We start from the raw sequence: 20,839 nt of genomic DNA, 5'->3' as shown, positions 1-20,839 counted from the left end.
CTCTACAAATAATTGCACTGTCACATCCGAGAGTTCACTCTACAAATAATTTCATTGTCATATCCGACAGAGTTCACTCTACAAATAATTTCACTGTCACATCCGACAGAGTTCACTCTACAAATAATTGCACTGTCACATCCGAGAGTTCACTCTATAAATAATTTCACTGTCACATCCGACAGAGTTCACTCTACAAATAATTGCATTGTCACATCCGAGAGTTCACTCTACAAATAATTTCATTGTCACATCCGACAGAGTTCACTCTACAAATAATTTCACTGTCACATCCGAGAGTTCACTCTACAAATAATTTCATTGTCACATCCGACAGAGTTCACTCTACAAATAATTTCATTGTCACATCCGACTGAGTTCACTCTACAAATAATTTCATTGTCACATCGTACAAAAAATTTTAATTTTCGCAATGCTAGCAACAGACTATTTCAAGCATCTTTCTTTTTAAAAATACATCTTGGAACTCAGTACTGATCTAAGTTCATAGCAATAAATGAACAGGCGATGGTCAATTCTTGTTTGATGATCAACTCTTGTTTGATGGTCAACTCTTGTTTGATGGTCAGCTCTTGTTTGATGGTCAACTCTTGTTTGATGATCAACTCTTGTTTGATGATCAACTCTTGTTTGATGGTCAACTCTTGTTTGATGATCAACTCTTGTTTGATGGTCAACTCTTGTTTGATGGTCAACTCTTGTTTGATGGTCAGCTCTTGTTTGATGGCCAAATATTCTTTGATGGTTATCTCTTGTTTTGGAAAACTTAAAAAAAAAAGTTTTGTTAATCACTCATATGATCATATCCTGACTATTCCTTCACCACTGTCAACAATTGTATCCACATTCAACACCATCATAATTATCCACATCCATTTCAATCAGTCGAGTGTATGTGTATGTATTGTGTATGTGTATGTATTGTGTCGTGACACATCAACACGCCACATTGCTGCCAGAGAGTTCAGTTTGTCGAGATGTATGTATGTGTATGTATTGTGTCGTGACACATCAACACGCCACATTGCTGCCAGAGAGTTCAGTTTGTCGAGATGTATGTATGTGTATGTATTGTGTCGTGACACATCAACACGCCACATTGCTGCCAGAGAGTTCAGTTTGTCGAGATGTATGTATGTGTATGTATTGTGTCGTGACACATCAACACGCCACATTGCTGCCAGAGAGTTCAGTTTGTCGAGATGTATGTATGTGTATGTATTGTGTCGTGACACATCAACACGCGACATTGCTGCCAGAGAGTTCAGTTTGTCGAGATGTATGTATGTGTATGTATTGTGTCGTGACACATCAACACGCCACATTGCTGCCAGAGAGTTCAGTTTGTCGAGATGTATGTATGTGTATGTATTGTGTCGTGACACATCAACACGCCACATTGCTGCCAGAGAGTTCAGTTTGTCGAGATGTATGTATGTGTATGTATTGTGTCGTGACACATCAACACGCCACATTGCTGCCAGAGAGTTCAGTTTGTCGAGATGTATGTATGTGTATGTATTGTGTCGTGTCACATCAACACGCGACATTGCTGCCAGAGAGTTCAGTTTGTCGAGATGTATGTATGTGTATGTATTGTGTCGTGACACATCAACACGCCACATTGCTGCCATAGAGTTCAGTTTGTCGAGATGTATGTATGTGTATGTATTGTGTCGTGTCACATCAACACGCCACATTGCTGCCAGAGAGTTCAGTTTGTCGAGATGTATGTATGTGTATGTATTGTGTCGTGACACATCAACACGCGACATTGCTGCCAGAGAGTTCAGTTTGTCGAGATGTATGTATGTGTATGTATTGTGTCGTGACACATCAACACGCGACATTGCTGCCAGAGAGTTCAGTTTGTCGAGATGTATGTATGTGTATGTATTGTGTCGTGTCACATCAACACGCCACATTGCTGCCAGAGAGTTCAGTTTGGCGAGATGTATGTATGTGTATGTATTGTGTCGTGACACATCAACACGCCACATTGCTGCCAGAGAGTTCAGTTTGTCGAGATGTATGTATGTGTATGTATTGTGTCGTGTCACATCAACACGCCACATTGCTGCCAGAGATTTCAGTTTGTCGAGATGTCTATTGTAGAGATCATATTTCGTTGTAGCGCTAGTCATATTTCTGGACTGTCGTATCTGAAGGAGTAACCAAGATCGAGTCACACACACACACACACACATCTTCCTATTGTATTTATTAAACATAATGATCACGTCCCAAATATTTGACTTGGTATCAACTTTCAACATACACGTAGCTATCAACTTTCAACATTCACGTAGCCATCAACTTTCAACATTCACGTAGCTATCAGCTTTCAACATTCACGTAGATATCAACTTTCAACACTGACGCCCCTATAAACTTTCAACATACACGTAGCTATCAACTTTCAACACTGACGCCCCTATAAACTTTCAACATACACGTAGCTATCAACTTTCAACATTCACGTAGCCATCAACTTTCAACATTGACGTAGCCATCAACTTTCAACATTGACGTAGCCATCAACTTTCAACATTCACGTAGCTATCAGCTTTCAACATTCACGTAGATATCAACTTTCAACACTGACGCCCCTATAAACTTTCAACATTGACGTAGCTATCAACTTTCAACATTCACGTAGCCATCAACTTTCAACATTCACGTAGCTATCAGCTTTCAACATTCACGTAGATATCAACTTTCAACACTGACGCCCCTATAAACTTTCAACATACACGTAGCTTTCAGCTTTCAACATTCACGTAGCTATCAGCTTTCAACATTCACGTAGATATCAACTTTCAACACTGACGCCCCTATAAACTTTCAACATTCACGTAGCTATCAGCTTTCAACATTCACGTAGCTACATTTTGAATAGAAACTGAAAGGCAGAAGAAAAGTCCCATTCAGTAAATAAGACTAGAGGCGTTATTTGTTACAGAGGAGAGTTGTGGTGGGGGCGGGGAGGAGAAGTGATACCCGAATTTACGGGCTGTAATAAATACTCATATTGTTATAAATAAGAAAAACATGGGAGAAAGGGGGGGGGGGGGGGTCCGTGGCAAAAGAAACATAGACTGGAGACAAATCAACGGGCGCATCCGGTGGGTAATACTAGTCTTCATCTAAAGATGAAAACAACTAGCAGCACATATGACAATACGAATTAAGACGACTTTCAATTGTTTTGCTACTTTCACAAGTCACACTTTGTAACCTGTTGAGCTCCTGACTATTACATTGTTAGCATGGCCAAGTAAGAGCTTTGAACACACTAGCACTAGCTACATGTATATGCATTGTGTGGAGTATACAACAAAAAAGAAAAGAGAACTCTTCACAGAATGTTCATGTTTTTTTTTTCTTTGTCTTAATCAATCTCGAAAAAAAAATCAAGTGATCATGACAAGGGGGCCTTTTGAGGCGCTGGCCTTTTGCCATGGCACGCCCCTCGACCATCTCGTGATCTTAAGGTTGCCAGGTCTATCCGAAAAACTGATGAGAGCCAAGATCCAATTGGCTGCCCTATCGATCCCACCGCCAATCAAATCAAACGTTTCTGAGATGTGCCTTGATTAAAATCTCGAATTGTACCCTCCCCCTCTCCCCGCCCCCGCCTAAAAGTAATGTGGAAATAAGTTGAGAACTAGTTCTTTCTCTCTTTTCTCTTTTCAACAGAGTTTTTATCTCTCGTTAAACCCAGTTTCTGTCTTTAAACTCAGTTTCTATCTCTTTTTAAACTCAGTTTCTGTCTCTTTTTAAACTCAGTTTCTATCTCTTTTTAAACTCAGTTTCTGTCTCTTTTTAAACTCAGTTTCTATCTCTTTTTAAACTCAGTTTCTATCTCTTTTAAACTCAATTTCTATCTCTTTTTAAACTCAGTTTCTATCTCTTTTTAAACTCAGTTTCTATCTCTTTTTAAACTCAGTTTCTGTCTCTTTTTAAACTCAGTTTCTATCTCTTTTTAAACTCAGTTTCTGTCTCTTTTTAAACTCAGTTTCTATCTCTTTTTAAACTCAGTTTCTATCTTATTTAAATTCAGTTTCTATCTCTTTTTAAACTCAGTTTCTATCTCTTTTTAAACTCAGTTTCTATCTCTTTTTAAACTCAGTTTCTATCTCTTTTTAAACTCAGTTTCTGTCTCTCGTTAAACTCAGTTGCTGTCTCTCGTTAAACTCAGTTTCTGTCTCTCGTTAAACCCAGTTTCTGTCTCTCATTAAACTCAGTTTCTGTCTTTCGTTAAACCCAGTTTCTGTCTCTCGTTAAACTCAGTTTCTGTCTCTCGTTAAACTCAGTTTCTGTCTCTCGTTAAACTCAGTTTCTGTCTCTCGTTAAACTCAGTTTCTGTCTTTCGTTAAACTCAGTTTCTATCTCTCGTTAAACTCAGTTTCTGTCTCTCGTTAAACTTAGTTTCTGTCTCTCGTTAAACTTAGTTTCTGTCTTTTGATGTGCTCAGCCATTGGCCTTGAACCATCAGTAAAAGGGATGTAATAATTTATATCTGCTTGGATCTTTTCCCAGAGAGACGCTTGTTCAAACAGACAGATGGAGATAGGCTCCCATAGGCCCAGAGTTCCAAGAGTCATAGACTCAACTCTCTTATGACATCAGAGTTCCAAGAGTCATAGACTCAACTCTCTTATGACATCAGAGTTCCAAGATTCATAGACTCAACTCTCTTATGACATCAGAGTTCCAAGTGTCATAGACTCAACTCTCTTATGACATCAGAGTTCCAAGTGTCATAGACTCAACTCTCTTATGACATCAGAGTTCCAAGAGTCATAGACTCAACTCTCTTATGACATCAGAGTTCCAAGAGTCCAAAGTGGTGTACGTGTACCGCGAGGGTTACGGAAAGACTTTGGAGGACGCCTTGTACCTCATTAACTATGCTGATGTTCTTGAACTACCCATTGATTAGGTTTTGTGCATCAATAAAAATATGGTGGGGAGGGGGGTACTCAGCATTATACAAATTATAAAAGGTCAAAAGTTTGGGAAACCCTTCACTACAACCAAGATTTCCTTACTATGACATGCATGACATCACTTCTAGACCTACTTCTTGACCTTATTTCCAAAGACTCATTCATTCCCCACACTCCAACTTAAAGAGCGCCATGTTTGCATATATTAGAGAAAAAAATACGAGCCTCTTAACTAGAGCATATTTTCAAAAAGCTGGAGACCTTTAACCTCGGCAGCCATTGATCATGCTGGGGGAGTCTGGGATTGATTGGTTGATGATCTGAGCATGGAGACGTTGATGGGCACTTCTGGAACCAATCAACGCCCTGCCCCCCGATCGCTCGACTCAGGTAATCTCCGTGTCAAAAAGGGCTGTACGCAGGCCTGACCTTCGCATGACCAAGCCACGTGACCTTGACATAAGACGTCGTCCCTGGAGGCCGACATCTACAGATGACGCAGTTAGAGGCAAGATGGAATTCTTGTCAGTGGGGCCCGCATCTCTTGCTCAGTTCTTTTTTTAAGACTAATTAGAGAGCTGTCACTCAGAACCACGTCCAGACAGACAGTTGAACACACAGATCTAATGGATCACTCTTTTTTTTTTCAATTCCGTAATAACTGAGACATTTCCACTCGTTTGATGTAAACATAGACAGAAGTGTTGCATGTCTATTTGATTCTTCCGTTAGTTTACACAGACAGAAGTGTTGCATGTCTATTTGATTCTTCCGTTAGTTTACACAGACAGAAGTGTTGCACGTCTATTTGATTCTTCCGTTAGTTTACACAGACAGAAGTGTTGCACGTCTATTTGATTCTTAAGTTAGTTTACACAAAAAGAAGTGCTGCACGTCTATTTGATTCTTCCATTAGTTTACACAGACAGAAGTGTTGCACGTCTATTTGATTCTTCCGTTAGTTTACACAGACAGAAGTGCTGCACGTCTATTTGATTCTTCCGTTAGTTTACACAGACAGAAGTGTTGCACGTCTATTTGATTCTTCCGTTAGTTTACACAGACAGAAGTGTTGCACGTCTATTTGATTCTTCCGTTAGTTTACACAGACAGAAGTGTTGCACGTCTATTTGATTCTTCCGTTAGTTTACATAGACAGAAGTGTTGCACGTCTATTTGATTCTTCCGTTAGTTTACATAGACAGAAGTGTTGCACGTCTATTTGATTCTTCCGTTAGTTTACACAGACAGAAGTGTTGCATGTCTATTTGATTCTTCCGTTAGTTTACACAGACAGAAGTGTTGCACGTCTATTTGATTCTTCCGTTAGTTTACATAGACAGAAGTGTTGCACGTCTATTTGATTCTTCCGTTAGTTTACATAGACAGAAGTGTTGCACGTCTATTTGATTCTTCCGTTAGTTTACATAGACAGAAGTGTTGCACGTCTATTTGATTCTTCCGTTAGTTTACACAGACAGTCACATATTATTTGGGGGAGGATTTAATCCCATTGGGCCTCTGGCTATATATCAAATAAATGTACACTATCCAATTCTTGGCCTGATCACTCACTTCTAATAATCACTAACTCTCTCCATTGACGTGGACGTGGACAATTTCACCTTCTGTTTTGTAACTGAAACCTAGAAACAAGTGACGCTATTGTCAAGGTAGAAGCCGCAGCTGTTCAATTCACCAAAAATTATTTTTGATTTATTTTAATTTCTACCAACTATGTATTTGACAGCCGACTTTTTATGTCTAATGTACAAAACAAGAATTCCATCCGCGAAATGAACACTTTTTCGATGAGTAACTTTCTTTTGTTACATTTTGTTATTAATGTTTCTTTCTTCACAGAACTCCATCTTGAATGTACTTCTCCTCTAGGAGCAGCTAATTGGGATGATGTGTTTGTTACATCCTTATGAAAGCTTGTGTGTAGAGCACACTGAATACAACTAGATCTAGATCTACAAGTAGTCCCCTATTCAAAACAGAGTTCCCCTTTCAGACCTTGTGGTCTATAGGGAAGATGATGTAAAGGTCATCTGTTTCTGTGACCTACGGTTTACGAGGTGTCATGTGGCCAGCACAACGACCAACCGCCGTTACTTTTCCCCAACTAATGTCAGGTACCCATTAGAGCTGGGTGAACTCAGAGGCGCCCAAAGATCCCGAAATTAAAAATCCCAGTCTTCACCAGGATTCGAACCCTGGACCCCGGTTCGGAAGCCTATTCAAAGCAAATATGAAAAATCCTAAAAATTGTCACATCTATTATAACGGCCTATTAAATGTCTGAGTGTGTGTACATGTTTTGTTTTGTTTTTGGGGGGAGAGAGATATAATACGTTTGTAACTGTGAGTTTTTCTAACTAAGCTGCCTCTCTAGATCAATGACTATCTAGACCATTAAATATGTCAAGAGTGAACTAAGTTGCGAGACATTATTGTACTGCTGGCTGTTCCACTGACTATACAAGGGCCAAATAAATGGACTGTTCGGGGAAGGACGTTACTTTGAAATGTGTCTGTGTGTGTGTTTTGGGTGGCATTACAATGCAGGTAGAGAAGAAGTGACGGGCCTAAGAAGTGTTTGTGCACACTCCATAGTATTTGGGCTTGTGGGCCGTTCGTTTGAAGGGCATATAATTTGGGCTTGTGGGACGTTCGTTTGAAGGGCATAGTATTTGGGCTTGTGGGACGTTCGTTTGAAGGGCATATAGTTTGGGCTTGTGGGACGTTCGTTTGAAGGGCATATAATTTGGGCTTGTGGGACGTTCGTTTGAAGGACATAGTATTTGGGCTTGTGGGACGTTCGTTTGAAGGGCATAGTATTTGGGCTTGTGGGACGTTCGTTTGAAGGACATAGTATTTGGGCTTGTGGGCCGTTCGTTTGAAGGGCATATAATTTGGGCTTGTGGGACGTTCGTTTGAAGGGCATAGTATTTGGGCTTGTGGGACGTTCGTTTGAAGGGCATATAATTTGGGCTTGTGGGCCGTTCGTTTGAAGGGCATATAATTTGGGCTTGTGGGACGTTCGTTTGAAGGGCATATAATTTGGGCTTGTGGGACGTTCGTTTGAAGGACATAGTATTTGGGCTTGTGGGCCGTTCGTTTGAAGGGCATATAATTTGGGCTTGTGGGACGTTCGTTTGAAGGACATAGTATTTGGGCTTGTGGGACGTTCGTTTGAAGGACATAGTATTTGGGCTTGTGGGACGTTCGTTTGAAGGGCATATAATTTGGGCTTGTGGGACGTTCGTTTGAAGGACATAGTATTTGGGCTTGTGGGACGTTCGTTTGAAGGGCATATAATTTGGGCTTGTGGGACGTTCGTTTGAAGGACATAGTATTTGGGCTTGTGGGACGTTCGTTTGAAGGGCATATAATTTGGGCTTGTGGGACGTTCGTTTGAAGGACATAGTATTTGGGCTTGTGGGACGTTCGTTTGAAGGACATAGTATTTGGGCTTGTGGGATGTTCGTTTGAAGGACATAGTATTTGGGCTTGTGGGCCGTTCGTTTGAAGGGCATATAATTTGGGCTTGTGGGACGTTCGTTTGAAGGACATAGTATTTGGGCTTGTGGGACGTTCGTTTGAAGGGCATATAATTTGGGCTTGTGGGACGTTCGTTTGAAGGACATAGTATTTGGGCTTGTGGGACGTTCATTTGAAGGGCATATAATTTGGGCTTGTGGGACGTTCGTTTGAAGGACATAGTATTTGGGCTTGTGGGACGTTCGTTTGAAGGACATAGTATTTGGGCTTGTGGGATGTTCGTTTGAAGGACATAGTATTTGGGCTTGTGGGCCGTTCGTTTGAAGGACATAGTATTTTGCTTGTGGGACGTTCGTTTGAAGGACATAGTATTTGGGCTTGTGGGACGTTCGTTTGAAGGGCATATAATTTGGGCTTGTGGGACGTTCGTTTGAAGGGCATATAATTTGGGCTTGTGGGACGTTCGTTTGAAGGACATAGTATTTGGGCTTGTGGGACGTTCGTTTGAAGGACATAGTATTTGGGCTTGTGGGACGTTCGTTTGAAGGACATAGTATTTGGGCTTGTGGGATGTTCGTTTGAAGGACATAGTATTTGGGCTTGTGGGCCGTTCGTTTGAAGGGCATATAATTTGGGCTTGTGGGACGTTCGTTTGAAGGACATAGTATTTGGGCTTGTGGGACGTTCGTTTGAAGGGCATATAATTTGGGCTTGTGGGACGTTCGTTTGAAGGACATAGTATTTGGGCTTGTGGGACGTTCATTTGAAGGGCATATAATTTGGGCTTGTGGGACGTTCGTTTGAAGGACATAGTATTTGGGCTTGTGGGACGTTCGTTTGAAGGACATAGTATTTGGGCTTGTGGGATGTTCGTTTGAAGGACATAGTATTTGGGCTTGTGGGCCGTTCGTTTGAAGGACATAGTATTTTGCTTGTGGGACGTTCGTTTGAAGGACATAGTATTTGGGCTTGTGGGACGTTCGTTTGAAGGACATAGTATTTGGGCTTGTGGGCCGGAAGGATGAAAGAGACAAACACAAAAGGTGACTTATAAAATTGTGTTAGCTGTCGGGTCATGTTGTACTGCGGATATACAAATGGGTATTAGCTAGAGAGAGCTAGGCGCTTTTAGAATTCAAGGACAGACGTTACATTAGAATATACAATGGAAAAACTGATGGGCCACAGAACTTTTTGTGCATGCTCAATTATAGGGTGTTGCGGGCCCTTCGTTTATAGAAACACAAAAAAAAAGGGGCCTACAATTTGAGTGCTAGAAAAATGTATTGTTTCTTTCTCTGTTTGCTGACGTTGTTTGTTTGCTTTCGTTGTTTCTCTGTTTGCGTTCGATGTTTCTCTGTTTGCGTTCGATGTTTCTCTGTTTGCTGACGTTGTTTGTTTGCTTTCGTTGTTTCTCTGTTTGCGTTCGATGTTTCTCTGTTTGCTGACGTTGTTTGTTTGCTTTCGTTGTTTCTCTGTTTGCGTTCGATGTTTCTCTGTTTGTTGACGTTGTTTGTTTGCTTTCGTTGTTTCTCTGTTTGCGTTCGATGTTTCTCTGTTTGTTGACGTTGTTTGTTTGCTTTCGTTGTTTCTCTGTTTGCGTTCGATGTTTCTCTGTTTGTTGACGTTGTTTGTTTGCTTTCGTTGTTTCTCTGTTTGCGTTCGATGTTTCTCTGTTTGTTGATGACGTTGTTTCTGTTTTCTGGGGGCTGTTTCTCTTTCGTTACGTTGTTTCTCTGACTCTGTTACATTCTGAGAAGGTGTGTGTATGTAGTTTATTTGTTTCTCTTCTGTTTCTCTTGTTTCCTACTATTGCTAGCACGTCTTTACATAGTGCATTTGGTTTCCTAGAGCTCTATTGAACTCTTTGTTTCTTATAATGGAAAGTTTCCTTCCCCTCCCCAGCCAAAGATCCGAACTAAATCCTTTCATTTTTACACTTCATTCTCTGTTCATATTCGTCACTGTCATCTCCGCTTAGATTCTTGCTAGTCTATGACTTAATGACGTCATAGTCGGTTTGTTCCTTGGGAAGGCATCAATTAAAGAAACAAGTTGAAGCCCTTCACTGGAATCTCGAGTGGAACCCAATCTGGTCACGTCTTCTTGCACTGGGAGATTTCGGGAACTTTGTTTTTTTGAATTTTTTTTTGTTTGTTTCTGAACCAGGGACGTTGGGATGGGTGGGGGGGGGGGGGGGGTAGGAGGCTAAAACTCAAACCAAGGCAAGGGGAAGTAATCGATCACGAAATGTCCCTCCCCTCCTATTTGTGTCGAGTCTTCTAACGGATTGGCTGTTGGGGTTAGCGCCCGTGCAACTAGCCCTGATGTCATGGCACGAACCTACGCCCGTCATCGATCTAGACCTGCCCTCCGCCCTCTTAGTGACCTTCCAGCCTAGGGTCACATCTTCAGGATATCAGGACACGCCCCCTAGTTTTCATCTCTCTCCCCCATTTTCGTCACCACTCTGTTCTGTTGGGCCATTGTGTTTGCAGGCCACGCGTTCTGGTGCTGGCTGGACTTGAGAATCGTGTGAGGTTAGGTCTTGAAAATGGCGAGACCCAAAGACTAGACCTTCAGAATGATATTTTGTATAGAATTTATAGTTATGAACTTTGCTATGGTGATAAGATCTCCTTGAGATACACATTAAAAGAACCAAAAGAATACTTTGAAGAAGGGGAGTTGAGAATACCGCCAATACCCGCCCAGAACTCGACAAGAAACATGCTCAAGATAAGTTTGTAAAAAGTTTTAAGCATTACAAATCATCGTCTTAATTTGACCTTTTGACCACTGTAAGGACGATACAGGTCACCAGTTACAAGATACAATCCACCAGTTACAAGATACAATCAACCAATTATTAGATACAATCCACCAATTATTAGATACAATCCACCAATTATTAGATAGTAAATACCATAGAATCCACTAATTATAACATACAATCCACCAATTATTAGATACAATTTACCAATTATTAGATGCAATCCACAAATTATTAGATACAATCCACCAACTATTAGATATAATCTATCAATTATTAGATATAATCCACCAATTATTAGATATAATCCACCAATTATTACATACAATCCACCAATTAATAGTTACAATCCACCAATTATTAGATACCATCCGATCCACTAATTATAACATACCAACGACCGATTATTAGATACAATCCTCCAATTATTAGATATAATCCACCAATAATTACATACAATTCAACAATTATTAGATACAGTCCACCAATTATTAGATACCATCCAATCTACTAATTATAACATACAATTCACCAATTATAGGATACGATTACAAGATTTATGTTACCAATTACAAGATACAAATACCTCACTAGAAGATACAATTCACCAATCACAAGAGAGAAACCACCAATTATAAGATACAATCCACCAAAAAAACAAGAGAGAAACCACCAATTATAAGATACAATCCACTAATCACAAGAGAGAAACCACCAATTATAAGATACAATTACAAGATACAAATACCTCACTAGAAGATACAATTCACCAATCACAAGAGAGAAACCACCAATTATAAGATACAATCCACCAAAAAAACAAGAGAGAAACCACCAATTATAAGATACAATCCACTAATCACAAGAGAGAAACCACCAATTATAAGATACAATCCACTAAAAAAAACAAGAGAGAAACCACCAATTATAAGATACAATCCACTAAAAAAACAAGAGAGTAACCACCAATTATAAGATACAATCCACTAAAAAAACAAGAGAGAAACCACCAATTATAAGATACAATCCACTAATCACAAGAGAGAAACCACCAATTATAAGATACAATCCACCAATCACAAGAGAGAAACCACCAATTATAAGATACAATCCACTAATCACAAGAGAGAAACCACCAATTATAAGATACAATCCACTAATCACAAGAGAGAAACCACCAATTATAAGATACAATCCACTAAAAAAACAAGAGAGAAACCACCAATTATAAGATACAATCCACTAATCACAAGAGAGAAACCACCAATTATAAGATACAATCCACTAAAAAAAACAAGAGAGAAACCACCAATTATAAGATACAATCCACCAATCACAAGAGAGAAACCACCAATTATAAGATACAATCCACTAAAAAAACAAGAGAGAAACCACCAATTATAAGATACAATCCACCAATCACAAGAGAGAAAACCACCAATTATAAGATACAATCCACTAAAAAAACAAGAGAGAAACCACCAATTATAAGATACAATCCACTAAAAAAACAAGAGAGAAACCACCAATTATAAGATACAATCCACTAATCACAAGAGAGAAACCACCAATTATAAGATACAATCCACCAATCACAAGAGAGAAACCACCAATTATAAGATACAATGACAAGAATGAAGTCAGCCAAAGACATTGTTAAACCAACAAACAAAATCTATTTTGTATTGATTTCAATCTTTAAGTAGCATGATGTTCTCGCGATGTTAGATTGAAATGCTCGCCAGGGAGTGTTCATTGAATGTATATTCATGTATTTGTATAGTAGACATTTAAATTGTGTTTTAGACAAACTTTTGTATACAGATTTTTAAGAAAGAAAGAAAGCAAAAGATCTTGATCTTGGCTGCATGGCAGTGGAATACGCGCTCTGGACTGTCGTCACGGGTTCCCGAATTCTGTGGGAGATTTTATCGAAATGAATTAATGAAACAAAAAAGTTCAGTGCAAAATATTTTCTGGTGCATGAAAAGACAACGTGATTATACAAATTCTACAGCACATTTGGGTGACAAAGTAAAACAGTTCATGACCATCGCATTTATATAGTCCTACACCATAGCAATCATACAGTCCTACACCATAGCAATCATACAGTCCTACATCATAACAATCATACAGTACTACACCATAGCAATCATACAGTCCTACACCATAGCAATCATACAGTCCTACATCATAGCAATCCTACAGTCCTACATCATAGCAATTATACAGTCCTACATCATAGCAATCCTACAGTCCTACATCATAGCAATCCTACAGTCCTACATCATAGCAATCCTACAGTCCTACATCATAGCAATCCTACAGTCCTACATCATAGCAATCATACAGTCCTACATCATAGCAATCATACAGTCCTACACCATAGCAATCATAACGTCCTACACCATAGCAATCATACAGTCCTACATCATAGCAATCATACAGTCCTACATCATAGCAATCACACAGTCCTACACCATAGCAATCATACAGTCCTACATCATAGCAATCATACAGTCCTACATCATAGCAATCATACAGTCCTACACCATAGCAATCATACAGTCCTACATCATAGCAATCATACAGTCCTACATCATAGCAATCATACAGTCCTACATCATAGCAATTATACAGCCTACATCATAGCAATCATACAGTGTCCTACACCATAGCAATCATACAGTCCTACATCATAGCAATCATACAGTCCTACATCATAGCAATCATACAGTCCTACATCATAGCAATCATACAGTCCTACACCATAGCAATCATACAGTCATACATCATAGCAATCATACAGTCCTACATCATGGCAATCATACAGTCCTACATCATAGCAATCATACAGTCCTACATCATAGCAATCATACAGTCCTACATCATAGCAATCATACAGACCTACATCATAGCAATCATACAGTCCTACATCATACTTGTATCTTTCCCAGCCTTGAAATGTAGAAATCAAAAGGAAAAAAAAGGCTACTAAGAGAGACTGTGAAAACACAATCTCAGAATCTGTCCCCGAAGTGGTCCACAAAAGCAGCTTTCAATATTTTCAGCATGAATACCTGAAACCACAACCATAAAAATAATAAATGTGCATATGGTACCCCAGGATACGGTAATATAATGATAGGCATTGTTAGTATTACATTGTTAATATTCCTGGTCTAACTAATTGTATTGAATGATCATGTCATTGACAGTCTCCGATGTGCCCATCTCTCATCTAGTGTTCTAGAGTTGAAGTCTTCTTTTCTTTGGTGAAGTGTCTAAAGAAGTTTGGTCCAATGCGCTCCACATAGAGACATACAAAATGCAATGTCTCTTGTACAATAAAATGTCACTAACTTGAATAATAGAAAACACTTCATTTACGAATAGTGTCTATAAGATTATTTTAGAAAAGAAAAATATCGTTTGCATATATGTTTTCAAAATTATCTCCCATTGTATTACATTCTTTCCTGATTTTTACTAATAACAGTAAATTGTTGTAAAATAATGGTATATTTTTATGAAAAAAAAAACAACAGCTTGCATATTTAATTTTCAAATTAAACGGTTTGATTTCGGAATATTATAAATTGCAGTTGGACCACAACTTTGCAAGATCTAAAATATATCTTATTTTCAATATCTTTTCTAGTTTTTTGCGATCTTAACGGGACTGACAGACAGAAGGACCATACAAAACTAATTGTAAATGATGTCTGTAATAACAGTGTCTGATTACCCTTATAGCAACAATGCCATTTTTCTTCTATAGAAATAATGCCGTATGATGCCTCTAGTAACTAGGCTAGATGAGACCTTATGATAAGTAGATCAAGTTGAAGACTTGTAATGTGATGAAGAGAACTTATATACTTTGACTAATTTATTCATGGAATAGATCTACTTAAACTTTGACACTTTCCAAAGCGAATAGTTTCTATCAAATCTAACACTAAAAGTTAAACAAAAATGTGGATACACTTCTCTTCATTGGTCAATAACAGTATTACAGAAGTGTTGTTTCACGTAATTGTGACACAGTAGGACTGGGGTGACAGTAGTCTGACAAATGAACACTTCTAATGTATTAATTCACATCCATGACCTCCCGACAAAGTCATGACAAAATGAATTTGACTTTTTTTCCCCCTTTTCCCTTTTCGCTTGATTGCCAGCCCCGAGGTCTCTGGCGCCCAGCTGTCACCCCGGTCATCATCTTCTTTGTGGTCTAGGAGGAAACAAAAAACTCCAAACCACGAGAGCTCTATCGATTAGTTTCATTTTGACAATGTCCCTCACCCCTCCCCGTGACTGTCCCTCTAGTCCCCCCCCCCCATAGCATTGTTCTAGAAGACCAGAAAGTGAACGTTCAATTTGATTGCTGTGCAGATTGTTCAACCCCCAGATCCCTGTTCAACCCCCAGATCCCAGCTCAAGTGGCCGTTGGAAAGGCTACCAGTTTTTTTTTTTTATTTTAGCTTTTTTTGTTTTTATTTTTTGGTCTCCCCCCCCCCCCCCCCCATTTTTTTTTTCTCGTTGCGGTCAAGTCTGTTGAAGTTTAATTTCCTGATCAAATAATTTGCTGAGCGGCCCGTCAAGACGTCAGTGGGTGTGCATAAAAATGATGTGGTCAAATTAAAGAGGGCAAGGAGGGGTGTCAGGAGGCAATGAAAGTTGACGTGGGTGGAGGGCTTAGCGATACGTTGTGTAATATCTGAATGATCCCGGCACTTGAAGGAAACAATGGGGCGTTGACCAAGAACTCCGCTAAATGCTTCTTTGTGTCCTGCGCAGACATTGACACACTCGAATGGCGTTCTACTAAGACACACTCAGTGGACACACTCAAATAGTGCTTGGTGTTTTTCTAAGACACACTCAGAGAACATGGTTTCTCTATAACTTAAAGACACACTAATATAGTTCTTGGTTTTCTTCTAGGAGACACTCCTCGGAGGACACACTCATACAGTTATTAGTGTTTGTTTTCATAAATGGACAAACTGAAATATCCGGTTTTCTTTGTTTGTTTGTTTGCTGAGATTTTGTTGTGACTATAAGTCTAGTAGATACAAAACAAAAGTAAATTAGTTGTTGTTTTTTTTGGTGATGTTACTTTAGAAAACACCACTGCTGTGTGGTTACTTTAGAATACCCAACCTTTAATCTGTGTCTGTGTCTCATTGAAAACATCTTTCTTTAATCTTTGTCTGTTTCTTATTAAAGACATTATAAAATTTCGTCTGTCTTTTTAAAGACATATTTCTTTAAACTGTGTTTCTATCTCCTTGAAGGCATTTTTCTTTAATTTGTGCCTCTGTCTTATTGAAGACATATTTCTTTAATTTGTGTCTCTGTCTTATTGAAGACATATTTCTTTAATCTGTGTGTGTGTCACATTGAAGACACCTTTCTTTCATCTGCGTCTCAATGAAGACGTCTTTCTTTTGTCTGTGTCTCAAAGAAGGTATCTTTCTTTCATATGTCTTATCGAAGACATCTCTCTTTAAGCTGTGTTTGCCTCATTGAAGACATCTTTCTTTAAAATGCCTGTTCTTTTAAGTTTGTCACACATACTATTGAGCGTAAGATTTATTTGAATCTTTTGCAAACATCATGACATCTTTTTAAAACTCACCTTGCATTATGCAGTGCATTGCTAAGTGTTTGTGACCATCATTCATAACAAAACGATTCTGACCAATTCTTTCCAATCAAAGTCGCTGACCAATCGCATGAATAGAACATCTCCAGCGCTCTAATCGTCAGGCTGAAACTCCATTGACAAAACAACGTATGAATGAACAGGCTACTATGTAGAGCCGACCCCCGCTCCCCTCTCTTGAGCTACTAGTTTTGCTTACTGACAAATTACAAAAGGAAAAAAAAAAGGCGTTCCAGGTAAAGTGTAGGAGCAGACGTCATGGGAACTAGGTCATTCGTCAGATGTTTAGGAGATGTTTGGTAGGTCTTTGACGTGAGCCTTACTTCCGCTCTGATAGCTCGACCTTAAAGACATCGCCCGCCCCACCAAACCAGTGTTGGTAGTGACTTGGTTATTATCAGATAGATAGATAAATAGATAGATAGATAGATAGATAGATGGATAGATAGATAATAGAGATTGATTAATAAATAGAACAAATGCTTAAGGTAGACAAGTATTTACAATTTAATTACATTAAATGAAATACATAAAATTTTAGAAGGAAAATATAAAATTATTCTGATATCAATGCTTTGATCGCATCCTTGATCAACAAGAGATGCGACACTTTCCCTTTAGTAGGGCCAGGACCTGGTGGGTACTTGATGTACGAAGCCTGTCAGAAGTCTTCAACATTATATTTATTACTAGGAGGATTGATAGTTTGAGTACTGTTGTGATCGATAATGTGATCGATATAGCTTTTGATAGTATCTATAGTTATAATTAAGATTATGATTGATTTGGGGATTGATATTACCATTTATATTGTAATTAATATAGTTATTAATATTATTATTAATACTTTGATATTTTTCAAAAGCAGCATGTATAATCAGCACTAAGCATCAACATTTCGCCTACAAGAGGCTCTAGACTCAGTGAGTGGTCCAAAGACTGAGGCATGACCATCAACAACAAAAATACAACATACACCATTTTCTGACTATCAACAAAACAACAACCAGTCAAACACTAGATAAGTGGACATGACATTGGATCAGACAACTATCGAGTCAACTGTGTGGTGGACATGACATTGGATCAGACAACTATCGAGTCAACTGTGTGGTGGACATGACATTGGATCAGACAACTATTGAGTCAACTTTATGGTGGACATGACATTGGATCAGACAACTAACGAGTCAACTGTGTGGTGGACATGACATTTGTCAGACAACTATCGAGTCAACTGCGTGGTGGACATGACATTGGATCAGACAACTATCGAGTCAACTGTGTGGTGGACATGACATTGGATCAGACAACTATCGAGTCAACTGTGTGGTGGACATGACATTTGTCAGACAACTATCGAGTCAACTGTGTGGTGGACATGACATTGGATCAGACAACTATCGAGTCAACTGTGTGGTGGACATGACATTGGATCAGACAACTATCGAGTCAACTGTGTGGTGGACATGACATTGGATCAGACAACTATCGAGTCAACTGTGTGGTGGACATGACATTGGATCAGACAACTATCGAGTCAACTGTGTGGTGGACATGACATTGGATCAGACAACTATCGAGTCAACTGTGTGGTGGACATGACATTGGATCAGACAACTATCGAGTCATCTGTGTGGTGGACATGACATTGGATCAGACAACTATCGAGTCAACTGTGTGGTGGACATGACATTGGATCAGACAACTATCGAGTCAACTTTATGGTGGACATGACATTGGATCAGACAACTATCGAGTCAACTGTGTGGTGGACATGACATTGGATCAGACAACTATCGAGTCAACTGTGTGGTGGACATGACATTGGATCAGACAACTATCGAGTCAACTGTGTGGTGGACATGACATTGGATCAGACAACTATCGAGTCAACTGTGTGGTGGACATGACATTGGATCAGACAACTATCGAGTCAACTTTATGGTGGACATGACATTGGATCAGACAACTATCGAGTCAAATTTGTTGTGGACATGACATTTGTAGGCAATCAACTCACTCCAAACCTTTTTTTTTTTAGGTTGTACTCTTTGAGGAAGAGTAGGTCTTACAGCATCAGTGACTTGTATACACACACACTTTCACTCTCTCTCTCTCACACACACAAGTGTCTCTCACACACACACACTGTTACAGACACACACCACACTCTTACACGTTTCCATTGCAAGCTACAGGATGTGTGCAGGTGTTGCCTCCACAGTAGAACAGAAGTAGGCAATGTATTGAATCCGTTTTATCTATCTATCTATCTATCTGTCTGTCTGTCTGTCTGTCTATTTGTTCATCTATCCATCTGTCTATCTGTATATCTGTCTCTCTATCTAAAGAAATAAATAAATGACAACATTTATATACATATACATTTATGTCATCTATTTATGAGTAATTGACACATCACTAAAGTCTATAATTTTTTTTACAACTTCTACTTAGATGAGCCTTATGCAGTGGCGTAGCTAGGGTGGGGGTAGTTGGGGGGGGTGAAAATATCCCGGGCCCCCATTGAGGGAGGGGGCCTCCAAATGAGTGTTTTTTTACATAAAAATTAAATATTACGCAAAATGCAGGGGCCCCCAAAGAGGTCCATCCCCCGGGTCCCCAAACGATGGAAAATTCTTAGCTGCGTTCCTGTATTAATGTCCTAATAACTCACTAGAACTTCAACTGGTCAAATGGTCAACTTTCCCAAATTATATTAATTTCCATTTACCTAACACAGCTTAGACGAAATAATATCTTTGTAAATACGAGAGATTTAGTGAATAACTAGGATTACTAAACCCAAGTTGTATTTACACCACTGCGTCCAACAGCAACTCAAGAAAATACATTTAATATTAATATTTTCTTTTCATTTAAAAAATTAGGAACAACCTATTATCGATAGTGACATTTTTGCGACGTTTGAACAAGAAAATGAAATGAAAGAAGTTAAAAGAGCAATTCCTGACAGTCATTTGGTGTTCATTTGGTGTTCATTTGGTGTTCATTTGGTGTTCATTTGTTTTTCATTTTTAAAAATCCTAAACAAGCAAAGATCGAAAATAAAATTGTAGCCACATTTTGGCAAATAAAAGTAAATGTAACTATAAGAACCATTTCGAGACCTTAATTGGCTTAATTCCTTTTAATTCTAATGCGGAACAACTTATTGTCGATAATTAGGTTTAGCAATGTTTTGTCAAGTAAAGTCTTGTCATGTAAAGTCTTATCAAGTAAAGTCTTATCAAGTAAAGTCTTGTCTAGTAAAGTCTTGTCAGATAAAGTTTTATCATGTAAAGTCTAGTCTAGTAAAGTCTTGTCATGTAAAGTCTTGTCTAGTAAAGTCTTGTCAGATAAAGTTTTATCAAGTAAAGTCTTGTCTATTAAAGTCTTATCAAGTAAAGTCTTGTCATGTAAAGTCTTATCATGTAAAGTCTTATCAAGTAAAGTCTTGTCTAGTAAAGTCTTGTCAGATAAAGTTTTATCATGTAAAGCCTTGTCTAGTAAAGTCTTGTCAAGTAAAGTCTTGTCTAGTAAAGTTTTATCAAGTAAAGTCTTGTCTAGTAAAGTTTTATCATGTAAAGTCTTATCAAGTAAAGTCTTATCAAGTAAAGTCTTGTCATGTAAAGTCTTATCATGTAAAGTCTTATCATGTAAAGTCTTGTCAAGTAAAGTCTTATCAAATAAAGTCTTGTCATGTAAAGTCTTATCAAGTAAAGTCTTGTCAAGTAAAGTTTTATCATGTAAAGTCTTGTCAAGTAAAGTCTTGTCTAGTAAAGTCTTGTCATGTAAAGTCTTGTCAAGTAAAGTCTTGTCAAGTAAAGTCTTGTCAAGTAAAGTCTTGTCTAGTAAAGTCTTGTCAAGTAAAGTCTTGTCTAGTAAAGTCTTGTCATGTAAAGT

The sequence above is a fragment of the Biomphalaria glabrata genome, chromosome 1, assembly GCF_947242115.1.
Source record: "Biomphalaria glabrata chromosome 1, xgBioGlab47.1, whole genome shotgun sequence".
NCBI classification, from domain to species: Eukaryota; Metazoa; Mollusca; class Gastropoda; family Planorbidae; genus Biomphalaria; species Biomphalaria glabrata.
This window is presented reverse-complemented; position numbering follows the sequence as displayed.